Source organism: Lichenostomus cassidix, chromosome 11, assembly GCF_008360975.1.
Source record: "Lichenostomus cassidix isolate B80296 chromosome 11, HeHo_3.0, whole genome shotgun sequence".
Classification (NCBI taxonomy): domain Eukaryota; kingdom Metazoa; phylum Chordata; class Aves; order Passeriformes; family Meliphagidae; genus Lichenostomus; species Lichenostomus cassidix.
This window is the reverse complement of record NC_139492.1, coordinates 12,776,256-12,791,937: the sequence shown is the minus strand read 5'-3', so window position 1 is coordinate 12,791,937 and position 15,682 is coordinate 12,776,256. Positions and strand designations below refer to the sequence as shown.

Below are 15,682 nucleotides of genomic sequence, written 5' to 3'. Positions count from 1 at the left end.
TGAGGGACAGCTAGATCTTATTGTTGTGTCCAGCTGTGTCTCTTGCATGCTGGTCCTGCTCTTTGCAGAGGTTTGGGTTCTGGTTTGTGGGTAGCTTGTATTTTGTCATTGGTCTTTCACTGCAGTCTGCGTTGCCATTCTCACACAGGAGCATATTTGGGTTGAAAGAATGCAGCCTCTTCTGAAAGGCTGTTTTGTGTCACTACAAACATCTGCTGCATGTATTACTCCCTGTAGGAATAAGCCTCCTACAGGAACCTAAAATCACTGGATGAGTCAGAATAACTCCAGGACAAAACACATGCAGAGGACAACCCCCTTGCCTCCTTGCTCCTTTGGAACAGTGGGGCTCACATGGAACCACCCTGAGGCTCAGAGAGAGCCTTGGCATGAATATATATATTCTTATATAGATATGTGTACATATACATATATACATAGGCACACTAGGACCTGCTTTTAACGCTTAACTGACAAGGTTCCAAAAACATTGTCCCTCTCCTGACTATGAAAGCTTCTACAAACTCAAAGATCACATCTTGGCCCTATTAAGATGTCTCCTCACCAGTTTTTTTTCCTTGATCAGTCTTTATAACATGAATCCTTCCTTCAGTCCAAAGCAAATCTCTTATTCTGACAGACTCCTGGGTTTTTTTTCCCTCTGGTAACCTTCAGCTTTCTTCTCCCAGTACACATCAGCAGCACCCATGTTTTTCTATATTTTCTCTTTCACCCACTCTAGTTATTATGGCAACCTAACCCTTCTCAAGACTATACAGCAGACTTATTTTATTGATTCTTCATCTCACCTCTCCCTGTCTACCTCTGTATCTCTGACACTTGCTGACTCTTTTTTTCTGGATATCTCACCATTACTTTCAGCTCACTAACCTAAAAATCAGACTACTACTCATTCTCTATCCATAAGGTTTCCTTTTTGCTGTGCTTCATTTACTGATCTCCCTAACAATGCAGACTATCTACCCTGCTAACCTTCTTGATTTATTCAACATTTTAAATTTTGCAGAATATGCTTAGAACTGTCCTGCACGAACTACAGGAACATAGCCAACTTTTTAAGATCATTTCTGAATCCAGGTTCAGCAATCTCAATCCCCATCCACCCTACCTCTGGCCCTACCAAGCTATCCCTTACTGCTCTCTTTCCAACCTTTTCCACTCCTGGCTTATGGCTCTCCTCTCCTAAGCCAAGTACTCCCACCATCATCTTTCAAACTCCTCCTCTGCATTTGTGCCGTCCTGAATTCTCAGAGAACTATGTTTCACGCAGTTGACATTTACAGCATCTACTCTAATATTGAAGTATTTGAAGCCAGAACTTCACCTTGTAAGGCGCTTTTCTACATAACAACTGTTCAAGAGTGAAAACAGAAGCTGCATTTTTTTTTAACGTTAAAACTATTTATCAGTCCTTGACATAGGGAGCAACTACAACATACAGGTGAGGTGAGTGTGGTCTCCTCAGACAAAGCTCCAGAGTCAGGGAGAGCCTGACCTGGAATTCCCAACCTGATGGCCTACCATGTCTGCAGTCCCCCAGCACCCAGGGAGCAGGATGTGGCTCCTGGCATTAACTCCCTTATTCAGACCCAGGTAAATCAACATAAATTTTAAGTACCTTACATTTACCCCTCATCCTTGGGGCCATCTAGTACTGTGCCCATCTCACACACAACTTTTTATTCACAAGCCTTAAACACCCTTGGCCTTGAACTAACTTTTTTCAGTGTTACAGGCTGAAAACTCCTACTTTATTTCAATGGCATAGTCCTCTGCTGTCACCACAGGAAAATGATATGGTTTGAAAACTGATCACTAATAGCCCCTAATTCAAACAGCACTTTTCATCTCCTGCAAATATTAGTTAGTGTTATTTGCGGATGCCAAAAAAAGTTGGGATTCCTGAGACTGTATTTTCACCTTTTCTCAAAACTGTAGGCTTCAAGAGAAAGGTCACAGTGAACCTCCATATTCTCCATTGTGCAGACTGCACTGCCTGCCCTGCTGTGTTATTGTAAGGCTCCTTCAATTCCTATGGATGTCTGTAATTCTGTTCTCCATCAGTTCAACCAACTGCCATACCTTTCAGTGTAATCAGTATCACTCCAGCCTCCACTTTCTTTCTTGGATTTCTCAGTCCCATTAATCTGAAAACAGATGAGAAAGAGAGTTAATACTGACACTGGGAGCATCATATTAAAGATGTCTTTGGTCACCATTTGCTTATTGAAACAAGTGAGAGCTTGCTTAGACCTTACTGGTCACCTTCTCAGATAATCTTTTAATGATCCAGTGCCAACTCCATTTTACTTGACAATTTTATTTGCCCTGAGATGCTGATCAGTCAGCAGGCAAACCAGACCAGCAGTATTACCCTTGGAGTGCTGTGGGAGCACAGGCATAAGTAATTTTATAGAAGCAGATGTGGCAGTGGTGGTCCAGCCCAAATACATGTCTCTGTTCCCTGTGTGGAAGAAATTTCTGATTAAAGAATAAAATATATAGACATAGAAATATTGTCTTGAATTTTATCTGTTTTGGATAAAATCATTGAGACCTTGGCCTGGGCTCCCAGCAGTCTGCACACCAGCCCTCTGAGCTGAGGGGGCTCTGTAAGAAGCAGGTTGTTCCCCATTCTCCTTCTAGGCCATTAGCTATTCCTTTGATTAGTTTGCCTTCATCCCTCGGGGCCCTGCATTTCTTCCCTGTACATAATGTGCCACACATTGTATTACTCTTAGCTCAGTTTTCAGAGCACTGTAAAACACATTTTTCACTCTGGGCTGGTCCAATATGAACTCATTTACTTCAGATCTCTTTTTCTTCCCCTGATCATTGAAAATAAAATATCACAAGTAACCTAATATTTTTTGGCTTCATGCAAATCTTCAAAAGCTGTGGAAAATCCTAATATCATGGAGATGGGTGAGAATTACACCCCAAGCACCCACAGAAATCAAATGTATGATTACATCCTTTGCAGTTCTGGGCTCCAAATTAGCCTGTCAGGTTTGCATGCAGTGCTTCTGCTGACTTCAGTGGGAATTGCACATATGAAACTAACAGAATAATCAGGCCCTGAAAATTTGAGCTTGTGTCCCCAAGCATAGCTACTACATTTTTAACTGATTCAGTGTGAGCTGCATCTGTGACCCCAGAGCAACAGCAACAGCTGGGAGTATGTGCTGGCACCCAGAAAGCTAGTGCTGCCTTTCCACATGGGATATACTGCACTCTCCAACCTGCCCTGCTTGTATTTAAAGCACAAACTTAGCTATAATATAAAGGAAGTCTTTCTGTTACCATGACATTGAGCAAGAAAATAAACATTACACTCCCTAGAAAATGAAAAAGAAGGTATCAGAGCATTTTAGCAAGTCTAATGGCAGAAGACGGAGCCATCACAGCATATTATGGGAGACAAATGAAAATGTTGTTTTTGATAGTTTGAAATAAGAGGCAAATAATTAAATAATCTGCATATAGAAAATTACACACTTCAGATACTCGTTGTTCCAATCAAGTGTTGAAAAAGCACTATTTTTATTTTCATTGTAATCTTGGTTTTGACAGTCTGCTCCTTTTTTTCATGAATTTCCTAATTAAAGGGTAGAATTAGATGTAAAACTCACTACGTACTTCCTAGAAGATGAAGAAATTAGATTATTTAAGTAAAACAAACAAGGAAAAAAAAACCCCAAACCTGAACAACACCAGAAACAAATGTAAAACACTAGGAGTTTTAGCTATTATCTACAAGATCTTGCATTATTCCTGATAGAAATATGTATTCAAGTATTTCATACATGACAATGATGGTTCAGCATGCCAATTTTTCAAATTCAGACTGACTAGTCAGTTAGGAAAGCAAAAGGTTTTGTAGATTACCACATCTATAAATGAAGGGCACATAAGCAGTTAGCACTGCACAATCACACAGAAACTGGCACAAAGAAAATACAACAGATCATCAAAAGACAAATAAAATTATAACAGCATTTCAGGCATATACTTTAAATCAAGCTTCCAGGATATATATCTTATAGCCTTTTTTGTTAAAGCAGAAAAAGTTGTTGATTTAATATTCAAATTCCAGTCTTTATTTCTGTACTTGAAGTTCTCTTTTTAACAGATGGGAGAGAACTTCCAATGATAATTCAGTAGAAATCACTTCATTCAACAGATACAGGATTTACACTGAGTGCTGGGTTCAAAAATGCAAAAATTTATGTGAATCTCTCTTTAGGACAGGAGTGAAATCCTAATTCAATATGTGCACCTTTAAGGAGGTGACCTTGCACTGGGATATTACTCAAATACATCATGCATGTAAGGTCCCCTTTCATACTGTTTTAATTTTGATTGAAATAAGACGCCTTCCTAAAAAAAAAGTGAAAATGTTTCCTCCTTTCAGTTTGGAATACATCTGTAGTACTGATGTGTTGGCCTGTTTGTAATGTTATATTTGGCACAGACGTGGGGGCTTCTTTGCTCTCATTTGACAAAAGAATAAGCCTCCCTGCTACGGACAGGAGCCAGGCACAGTATTTTCAGCAAGTCCATTACCCACTTGCTCTGCCCAATTCAATGAAGTAAAACCAGGACCACCCAACTTAATGTTAATAATTTATTTCATGAAGTTGTCCATTTTAGAGCTGAATTAGTGAAATGCAAGTGAACTGAGCCAAAGGCTCGGACTGGGCTGCCATTTTGACATTCTCATCAGGGAAATGATGCTGTAAACACCCATACTTGATTCACATGCATGGTCTCTTGGTTGCCTACAGTAATGCCCATCTGTTCAGATGGCATCATGCCCACTCAAGTTGCTCAAGGGAATACATGCTGGGCAGTGATTGGCTTAGGTAAGTATTTTTCAAACTGGGTCGGTGTCGACCTCCTTTTGGGAAGGCCCAAGAGGAAAAGGAAACAAAAAGAATTTTCATTTTTTATTTTAATGGATTGTTTTCATTTAACATTCAGCAAAAACACTGTCATTTATAAAACATTCAGTAGATGGTTTTGCTAATTCGTTGGTACCTGTGACCCCAGCAAGGAAACATAAATTCAACTATAATATCATTTTTTAAATAAATGAGTTTAACCTGTTATAAAGTCACAGACCATGTAACATTAAGACCATCTCGTCTGCAGAAAAGAAACCTGTCTCAGCAGGCATCATCACATTCTGACAATTGAACTAATTTCTTCTCTTGAACATTGGTCAACACTCAAAAATGAATTCATGGTTATTATAGCTTGAATTTTGTGGGCAAGGTGATAAAAAACACTATGTCCAAAACTGTAAGTCAGATCAAATCCATGTTATTGTACAAATATGCAATTCCCAAATATACAACAAACACAAAAATGCAAAAATATACAGATGAAAGATGTGCAGTATCATGAAAGGATTAACCTTTTGGTTCCCAAGTTGGAATAATTTTCAAATAAAGCCTTTTACTTCCCCAAAGCTGAAGAAGTAAAGTGAAGCTTTAGTGAAGTGTATTGTACAGTGAAGCCATTGTCTGACACTTTGCTTTGTCAAACAAAAAGGCGGGGGGGGGGGGGAACATGTCACGCTTTCTTCCTGCAAATAAACTGTGGGGCTTTTTTTATTTAAGAGAAAGCTACCATTAATACAAAAAAAAAAAAAAAAAAAAAAAGGAAGAAAGATGAAAATAATCCAGCTCCTTTTCATTTGGGAGACAAAAGCCTTTCAGTGCTGCGTCCATGCGCTCTTGACTACTGTTTTGACACTGTGTCAAGATGCTCCCGCTCTGCTCCAGGTCTCAGATCACAGCTGGAGTGTCTTGATACAGTGTTGAATCAGTAGTGTCAGCAAGTCTCAGAGCAGAGTCAAAGAACCTCAATGTAGCCTCTGAGCAGGTAGAGTCAGAGAGACCTTTCCCCTAAACTGAAGTAGGTAGAGGGTGCTCAATTTTTTTTTATTTTTAATTGTTTGTTTTAATACATTTCGACCCAGCTGCACCAGGCTCATGCTTCTAATTAATAGACTTTCTTGCAGTAAGGGATCAGAGCTAACTCTCCCAACCTTGAAGAGCTGTTAAAAAGCAGCGTGGAATAATGTTAATATTTTCTTGAAAGAGCAAGCCTAGGCACAGGAACTGAGGCTCTGGGCTTCCTTGGAGCAGTTGGCACCCTGGAGAAAGTTTGCTGAGAGGCCCAGAGCCTGCTTTGGCAGTGCCCTGTCCTGCCGTGGGATAACCCTGCTGTGCTATTGATCCACCATCCTCTGCTTCTGGATACCCAGATGGAAACATGATGTCCTCTGCCTCTATCTGCAGGCCAAAGCTCCTCCAACATCCATGGCAGCCTTCTCAGCAACATCAATGGGGGCACAATTTCTCCCACCATTTTGTAAAAAAATAATTTTTAAAATAAACACATTTTAAAGATTGAACATGCAAAGGATTTCTGGGCTTCCTCCTAGGAAAGGGAGCAAAAATGCACAGATCCCATGACTGCAAACACTGCTGCCTGAATTACCATGTGTAGGAGGAGGGAGGCCCAACTAAGAAAACAGTCTCCAAAGAATTGACTGCCAAGCACTGTACCAGGCATCATGTTTTGGGACGAGATGGATGCCAATACCTAAGAAGGCATTTGAGAAGGAATGAAAAAAGACCAGGATTTGAAAAGAAAATAGCCAGACTTAAGAGGCTGGATCAGAAAATGTAAATAGGTCAAATCCATTTTTCCTGTAGCTTTACATCTGAATATGTAATCCAGTCAATTTGGTACGCTAACGCCAGGAGGGCACACAGATCAATGCATATAATTTAGGTCAAATGACCACTGCAGAGTGAGATGCATGCTTTCCTCTCACAATTGAGCCAAATTTGTCCCTGATATAAATGCAGTGATTTCACTGAACTTTTGGCATGGATATATTTACTCATTTATATGGCCAGTCACTTCTCAGTAACTTGTTGCTTACGCGTACCACCACATGCAAAGATGTCTCCAATTGCTCATTTGTTTCTTTTTCCTTGTGATTATTGCACTGTTCTTTACATAAATGTTATTAAAGTACAGGTAAAAGTATTTATGCAACAAAGCAATAAATGCTCAAACCATAGCTAACAAAAAAATTTCAAAGTCATGTGTTTCAAATTCCGGTTTTGAAAATTGTGTCCAAAATGGCAGCAGAGTCGTCAGCAGAAAATACAGCAAAAGGAGAGGTGGGAACAGGGTCTTACCTTCCCAGAGAAAGATGAAGCTCAGCTGTGTTTGCCGTGTGCCTTGAGATCCTTGGAGGAAGGCATTATTTAAGGTGCAAAGTATTTCTATGGGAAACAAACAAAGCTCACTGAGTACTGTGGTGACTTTTTGCAGGCATTTTCACAGCAAGTGGCAGCCAGGGGTTCCTTCTCCTGTGCCTGGGCTAGCCCCGCAGGGCTGTCACACCCTCCCAGCTGCAGAAGAGCTTCTGACCCATCCTGACCATTTGCTTTCACCCACTGCAATGGGTATGGCTGCCCCAGTGCCCTTCCAGCTGTCTCTGGAGGTAAAAGAGAAATTAAAGATTGTATCATATAGGCACAAATTAAAACCTTTACTGGGAGAAACCTGGTAGAAAGTCTCAGAAGAGAATGAATTATGTATTTGAACACTTAAGATTTCCTTGCCTTTATTACAGCATGGGGTCTGAACTCTGCTTTCTTCCCTGCACTTTATTACATGGTTAGAAGTCCCGCAGTAGGAAACTTGCAGTTTGAATTTTGAAGCACCTATAGTGTCATACTTTTTATTTTAATATTTGTCACCAACAGTGCCGACAGATAAAAAGTGCTGGCTCCCCACAGCATGATATGCGGGATTTTCAATAGAGCTACACAATTGCTTTTGCTAAGTGCTTGCGGGGCTCACAGTGCCAAATCCCGCAAATTGCTGCATTCAGGCCACTTTGCAGAGCTGTGCTAAGGCAAGTGATGTTAAAAGTTAGTTGGGACATATGCCTAAATGGCTGATTTCTTTTTAAAGTCCTAAGCAATTGTCTGAAGACATTTTTGTAACACAATTCAAAAATTTAGCACTTATGTGACAGTCAAAACTTTTTGTATCACTTACAATTTATTCTGTGGTTTGCATACAGTTTTAGGAAAAAAATCATTTTTCCCACCCCAAAATTTGCTGGCCAAGGAAGTCCCAGAAGCAATGTCACCAATCATGGCAACATTCTATTTATGGATTACTACTTCCTCTTCTTCTCCCTTATTGCCTTTAATTTGTTTTTACCCTTAATTTATGAGTATATTGTTGTTCATATCTCAGCCCCAGGTCAGTATTATGGTGTAAATTATTTCATGTGCACAGCAATGCTAAATGTATAACAGTTACACCTGAGGTATCAAGGGAGAATTTTGTATCTCCTGTCTTATTCACAGGTCAATTAAAAAGCTGATTAAACCCAAAAAGTCTATGATGATAATTGTTGGAAATAGACTGGGATGATAATTGGTTTAATGACTGCTAAAGGAGTCATTGGGATATGTGTCTCTCAAGGAGCCTGAATGGCACTTTAAGAGCTAGATTCATCCTGGGTGTTGGTTGTTGACTTTAATGGTATTACTCAAAAATCTGATTTGGATCAACTTACAGAATATTGCAGACAAGACAAATAATTTTTAAAGGATGTCTCTGCTGAGCTTTGGTGTCTCCCTTGAACTACCCTATTCAATGTCAACTTCTCCAGTACAAATTCTGCCTGTACAGCTTGAAGTAGCTCTATAAGGTGGGAATTCACTGAAGGTTTTATGTTTTTATAATATTTTTTCTAGCTTAGCAGGAAACAAATTCTATATAATAACTAGAAAATGTAGGCCGAGACCATCCTCTGCACAGGAAATTTCACTCAGAGGGTTGGACACCCAGTGAGGTCCTATTCACAGACGTCCCTTTGTATTTTTCTGCCTGGAACCAAAGAAGGGGATTCATGCCAAAACCCTGCAGGATATGGAAATCTATCGGCTGTTCTGTGCTTCTGCATGTCTTTCAAAGTGGCTTCTGATTTGGGGAGCCCTAAATTAAGATCCATGGGCTTGGGGGGAGGGGGTTGGGGTTCTTTTTGTAATAAGGACTCAAAACCTTCAATTCAAATAGCAGTCAGAAACACTCAGTACCTTTGAAAAACCCCTGATATTTCATTCCTCATACTGAGGACCCAGAACAGCAAAAATTTAGACCAAAATTATTTCTCCAGGGTAGTCAGTATTAGAGAACAGTGCAGAAGTCAGAAACCCCTTGCTGCTGGTTCTCAGTCTACCTGCACTGCCTAGGCTTGAAAAGGTTATAAGGTTATAAATCTTTCAGTGAAAACAATTCCTGCTTCATGCCATCAACATTTCCTAAAGACATCTGTGTAGGGCATCTCTAGAGGAGGCTCCCATTACTAGACCTATGCAGAAGAATAATGAGGAGCTTACATCCGGTTTGAAAGACATTAATGAGTCTCTCTTGGATACAAAATATTTGTTCAACACCCTTATGGGCAGAGTAGCCCAGAGCTGAGCTGGGCAGCTCGGCCTGAATATCATAAACTGATAGGTCTCAGAAAAGGAACCATGCACAGCTCTGCAGAAAAAGTTGCTTTTTCAGGCCCAGTTTACAGCTCTGGTGCTTGTGTGTGTCTGCAAAGATTGAATATATATTTTTCCAGCACCTACTTGTTCTCTGTTCCAGTGGAGTTTCACATGCCATGGGGGTATTCTGGACTCCTTGGTGGTTCTTCTCCAAATTTTTATTTCTATTCTCAATAACATTTGGACAAAAATAAACAAACAAACCAAAACAAACCACAAAGAGCTAAAGACATGTTGACTTTTTTCCTCCCTCCTTCCTCCAGACCTCTCTCACACACAAAAAATACTTCAGGGGTTGGGGGTCAGCTTGTTTGAGTTTTTTGCTCTCCCAGATCTTGGTGCATCATTGAGCTAATGAGGCACAGTCGAGTTACACAGTATTAGCTGGTTATCCAGATTACCAAGGGCTCTTGGTGATGTGTGTGAGCATTTAACTCCTTGAAGCCAAGGGAAATGGTTGTGCACATATTTGCAGTGCAGCACCAAAGAAGATGCACTTTTCTGGCAGTTCCCAGAAACTAAATGAGGTTGGTGTATACTTTGATGTAATGTATCGAGAACTGGAATTACTCTGCAAAATGAAAAATGAAGGGCAGGGATGACTCTGAACTCAACTGGCATTTTATGCTCCATTAGGGTAGCATAATGCTCTATTAGGGTAGCTAAACCCCTCAGCAAGAGAAGGAGCATTGGTATTCCTGTTTGCTAGGATAAACACATCTTACCTGCCAGCAAAGGTCACTTCCCTTCCCAAGTGGGATGCCAAGCATATCAACTTTGTCTCTTCTTAAGCCTTCACAAGTGCAGGCCTCCACATTCCTTGTGTGCCTCTGCCCTTTGTCCAACACTCCTTCTCAAGCCACACCAAACACAGCAGATTCTGCTGTGTCAGACTCACACCTACCACAGAGCTGCTGTGTGAGCACTGGCAAACTAAAATCCTGGTGGGCAGTGAAGGTGCCACTGCTGAGGGGAATGTAGAAAAAGCAAAAAGAGAGATCTGGAAACTGAAAAAAAATAACCCAGCTAGCAAGGGGCAGATGAGAAGTATATACAGCAGAGGGTCATCACCAAAACTCTGGGTTTATCTAGCAATAGGACAGGTTGGCACAAACCTACAGCAGCCAGGAAATCATGGACATGGCTTCACTCAGCAGATAGCTTTCCTGGCCCTGTGCTTGCACCCACACACCCCCTCGGCTTCGGCGCTGAAACCAAAGTGAAAGATGGGGTTTTATTTAAAGACTATTGTTCTTGGCATCATCACAGACATTATCAGGCCAGTTAGGGAGAGAGGTAAAACTATTTAAGCTCATTCACTGCATCCACTGGCTCTGCCACAGACAAGTGTTGCCCACCTTTTCCTTTCAGACTATCCACTTTCTTTTCCACTGTCTGTATATGAGACCTCATTCTGACTTTGATCAAGGTTTTATCTTCCAGGTGTCAGTAATTAAGCATTTGAGTATATACACTGCAATACAACATATAATGACATTGCATATCTATTGGCTATTATGCTACAGTTTATCAACTCTTAAGCCACAAGACCCTCATGATGACAAAGGTTTCCAGGCCCTACTTTGGGTTAAACTCTGTCTTTCTAATTAGCAGCCCAAATTGTTCCTCCTACCTAGGCTAATGGAAGCTCTTGACCATTATGCACCATTACAAAAGCATTAGCTGAGCTCATTTGCACACTTCCTTAACCCTCTCTCCATCACAGGTTTACACTGAGATACCTTGTGAATAAACTGGAAAATGTACAGAAGAAGCACTATCTTTTTGCAGATGGCATCTGTATTTTATAGCTTTCATGCATAGAAGCCAATTTCTTGAGGAACAGTGCCTATAAATTGTGACTGGAGAAAGATGTTTCATTGCTCCCAAGCAGGAAAAAAAAAGACATTTTTTCTCTCTCCCTTTCCTTTAAATTAAAGGCTGGGTGAGGAAGAGCCCAGCACCTGAGGGACATGGCTTCAGCACACGCAGCTTGGAGGGCTTGTTTGCTTGCTCGTTTATTGTGAGGGAAGGATCACACTGGGGGCCAGGTATCTCTTCCACTCATGTAAAACTGAAGACATAGATAATTTATTTTTTTTTTAAGTTCAAAGCAAGATTTTAGTTGGTACAAAAAGATTTTGGGGCTAAAGGTTTTTTCAGGAGGTGATGCCTCATCTAGCAGGATTTCCCACACGCAGAGTCCTACCACGCACTTACTAACTCTCCAGTCCCTTCTTTCTGAGGATACTGTCAGTGCTGTACAGGGCTTTAAATGCCAACACGTATTTGGGAACATCAAGAGAAGCAAAATCTAGAAAAGCTGCTCTGTACTTTCTTCCACCATTCAGTAATAGCCAGCATTGCCTCTCCAACCTGCCAGAGCAGGTTGACTGCACTGTGCTATAAAGACAAAGCAGTTAAGAACCAAGTGTGGGTAAAATGGTGAAAACGCTGTCACAGCATCACTTTCCCCCGGGGGCACTAATGTCCCTAAAGCCCTCAGGAGCAGGATTGAAGCGTGATGTTTCTCACAGGGCAGCTGTGACACCCACAGATGTCACAGGGTGGCAAAACCCCCAAGAGCTGAGGGCTGCCCGAGCCGCTCCCGGCTCTGCCTCTGCCCCGGCAGCCTGGCGCTCGAGTCCAGCACAGAACTCACCCGCTCCGACAACAAAATGAAAGTTTTGATTTACAAAACCCACAGAGCCGCGCCTCAGCGCCTCAGCGGCCTGCCTTCCCGCCGTGAGGGGCGGCCGAGGCGCGGCGCGCGGGGACAACAGGGCCGCGTGAGGGAGGAGCGGCCGCCCGCCGCGGGGACACAGATGGCCGCGGATGGCAGAAGGACACAGAAGGCAGGGGACAGCCGCGGCGAGCAGCGGGCAGCGCCGCGGGCACGGGCACGGGCAGGGCAAGGCAGGGCAGGGCCGGCCGGGCCTGGCGAGAGGCAGCGCGGCACAAAGCTGGCCCCGGCCCCGGCCCTCTCCTCCGGCACCCCCAGGGGAACGCTGCGCTGTTTTGCTCGGAAAAGGCAATCTCTGATGGTTAAACCGAGCTGGTTCGCAGCGCAGACTGCGCTCTGGAGCTGCCTGAGCGGTGATCAGTCATTGTCTTGTCTCTCTCTCAGGGTGCTCAGTGTTTCTCATTTGGACACCTCCTGTCTCCCTCTGTCACCTAATCTGCCAAGATGCTCCTCGATGATCCCTTTTGTCAGGAAAGTAACAATAATCCACAAATACACAGATCAAAAGGCAAATTCTGGCTTCCATTTGCAGGAGAGGGACCTTACAGTTGTTAGGACAACAGCAATGCAATAAAAACAGCCAAAACTAAGAACAAAGCATTTCACAAGGGGCAAAAATGGGGGTAAAAGTAAAAAGACAAAGCAATGAAGAACAGCCATGCTCTCATCAGCTCCCAAGCCCATGGCTGCTGCAGATCCCCCCGTCTGGGTTCTGTGGCCATAGCGTGCTGGGCTCACACACTCTCGGCCAGGACAGCACTTGCAGGGGCTGTTCTTGCCCTGGCTGATCCCTACAGCATTCCACAGGGACACAGTGCCCTGCCCTCTGCACTCTGTCAAACCTGGATAATGCTTCTGGAGGAGAGGGGATGGCAGAAACCTCCCTGCCTGAGGGTGTGGGCCAAAACAGAGACCACTTACGCAGACCAGGGAAAAAGCCTTCACTGTTCATACCAGAGAATGATTTACACATTAAAAGCCAGACAAACGCACCAAACCACAGTTTAATCTTAGACATTGGTAGGATAAAGTGACTTGTACACTAGGGACATGGGATGTGCAAATTTACAGCAATTGAAATGGCTGGCAGAGGGTGGATTTTTCATTAACTCCTCTAGGAGGGCAGTAAGGTTGTGGAGGGACACCCCCCTCAGCTCCCTGACTCTTCTGTGCACAGTAGGTGATCTTGCCAATACACTCAAAGATGCTCCAGCACAAAGTGATCAGTTGCTTACTCCCTCAAATGGTCCTCAAAGTTCCTTTCTCTGCCTTTCTTCTGAGAGGCAATTGGCTAAACACTTGCTTTTTCCAAAACTTTAAGGCAACTGACTGAAGGCAGTGATCCCTTGCTGAAGGTGATGGATCAGACAAATACATACAGAACACTATGAACAGAACACAAATGTGTAAACCTGCCTATATGAACAATAGGTGCTGGTTGCTATTTCTTGACTAAGTATTTCAATGTTTTTTGGTTGTGTGAGTATGTAGTGAAGCTAAATGCAAAGATCATTCCATGCATAAGGGCCAGTACACTGCTCCAAATACAAGTCCTTTGTTAATCTATTGTTTACATTAAATCCTATTTCAATATTTTTCTAAACGTGAAGATACTAAACTGTCTGTATTGCATTTCATTACAGATTTAGAATTATTCACAGTGTCCAACACTGTACTGGTCCTAAAGCCCCTCAGATCTTAAAGTGACATTTTGCCTAAAGCCCACCCTCAGCCAGAATTTCTGCAATTGTGGTTTGCACTTACCTGTGAGTGATCCATGTCGCCCACACCTTGAACAGCCTGTGCCAGCCCCTGCCTGCACCTCCACGACACGGGAGCTGCAAGTTACACAGACAGGCCAGGAAACATCACAGGGATTATGGAAAGGGTCTCCAGCCTGTTTTCAATGCGTCATAACTATTGAAATATAGCTGCCTTTGGAGCCAGTGTTTCTGACTGTTTTCCAAATGCCTTCAGCAGCACTTCTTGGCCACTAACAAAAAGGGGGCGAAACCTCGGACATGTACCAGAAACTGTGATATTATCTTTTCTCCACCTGCAGTTAGGCTCTGTTTTCCCTAGGAGCTTTTAACGGATACAGGAACTATATACTACCCTGGCAAAGCACTCCCTGGTGTGATTGCAGCTATGGCAGCAAAGCTGTTTTGTACCAGTGCAGGGCTGCTCTGCTCCTGCTCCCCAGTGGGACCAGCGGCACAGGAAGCACCAGACAAAGGCCCCACGTTGTGCTGCAGAGCTCTGCCTGGCACAGCCCTGCCTGGGGAGGTTCAGGCCTTGGAAAACAGGGTCAGACACCAATGAAGCACCCTGGCATAGGCTAAGGATCACCTCTGTGAGCTGCAGGTGTCCAGTGTGTCACAGATGCAGCTCCATGGCAGGAACAGAAGAGTGGGCAGCTCTCCCTCTGCTTTTTTGTAGTGGCTTTCACCCCCACACCCCAAACTGGATTTATCTGGCCCCTAAGAAAGCAGTTATCAAGACAGCACCATCCCTTGTCATATTCATATGGGCCTGGTTATCTCAAAAATACCACAAAACAACCCAGTAGATTCATGGCAAGCATCTCTGCACATTTGCATGTATTGTCTTAGGAAAGAATTTTGTTTGGAAGCAGCATTTGTCCTTTCAAATATTACCCAAATACTGTAAGAGCAGAAAAGGACCACAGCTCAAATTTTTCCCAGCCCTGGGTGTCTTGGATTGATGTTATGATAATCGTTTATCCCCTATCGTTGGCTTATATGCCCAAGAAAGAAAAAATGTGTGGTCCTGTCTCTTTAACTACACCCAGCCGAAGAGAGAAACGCGGGTTGTTTTGAAAACATTTTCCCCAAGCCTCGCTCCGGGGGAGGATTCGTCGCCCGGCAGAGACTTCGTGCTGGATGGGGGTCGGAGTGAGCTCTGTTCCCGTTTTTTTCCCATTTTTTCTTTTTCCTCGTTTGGACCCCTTCTCTTCGATCTGCTTTGCTACCCGGAGACCCAGGAGGGCCAGAGGACAGCAGAGCTCTCCAGGGAGCTCCACCCCGCCCCGGGTGGGGGGCGAGGAGGAGAGGGACTGCGTCTGAGAAAAGGACTTTTTAATCAGGTTGAATAACTCCTTTTCACCTTGGTTTTCCCCGTCCCCTGTGCCTTGCAGGGCACTCTGCGTGGTTTTGTCAAATAAATAGTTTTTTCTTCACTTCCATCTAAGAGGTTCGGTTGTGGGTGGGGGAGGGGGTGTCGGGGCCCTTCGCTCTCGGAGGAGAGAGAGTCTTATCATTAACCCGGGACACTGGGGGAACAGTCCAGTCCC

General features: G+C 43.2%; 1 long non-coding RNA gene across 1 annotated transcript; it reads right to left on the bottom strand.

Annotated features, from left to right (window-relative positions):
- Positions 1 to 1,772: 1,772 nt before the first annotated feature.
- LOC146432324 (uncharacterized) lies at positions 1,773 to 12,682 on the bottom strand. Its single transcript, XR_014854416.1, has 4 exons — positions 10,352 to 12,682; positions 7,245 to 7,546; positions 3,828 to 3,914; positions 1,773 to 2,168 (listed from the first exon to the last, which is right to left on the bottom strand). It is a non-coding gene; the product is annotated as an uncharacterized LOC146432324 (long non-coding RNA).
- Between the last annotated feature and the right edge of the window lie 3,000 nt (positions 12,683 to 15,682).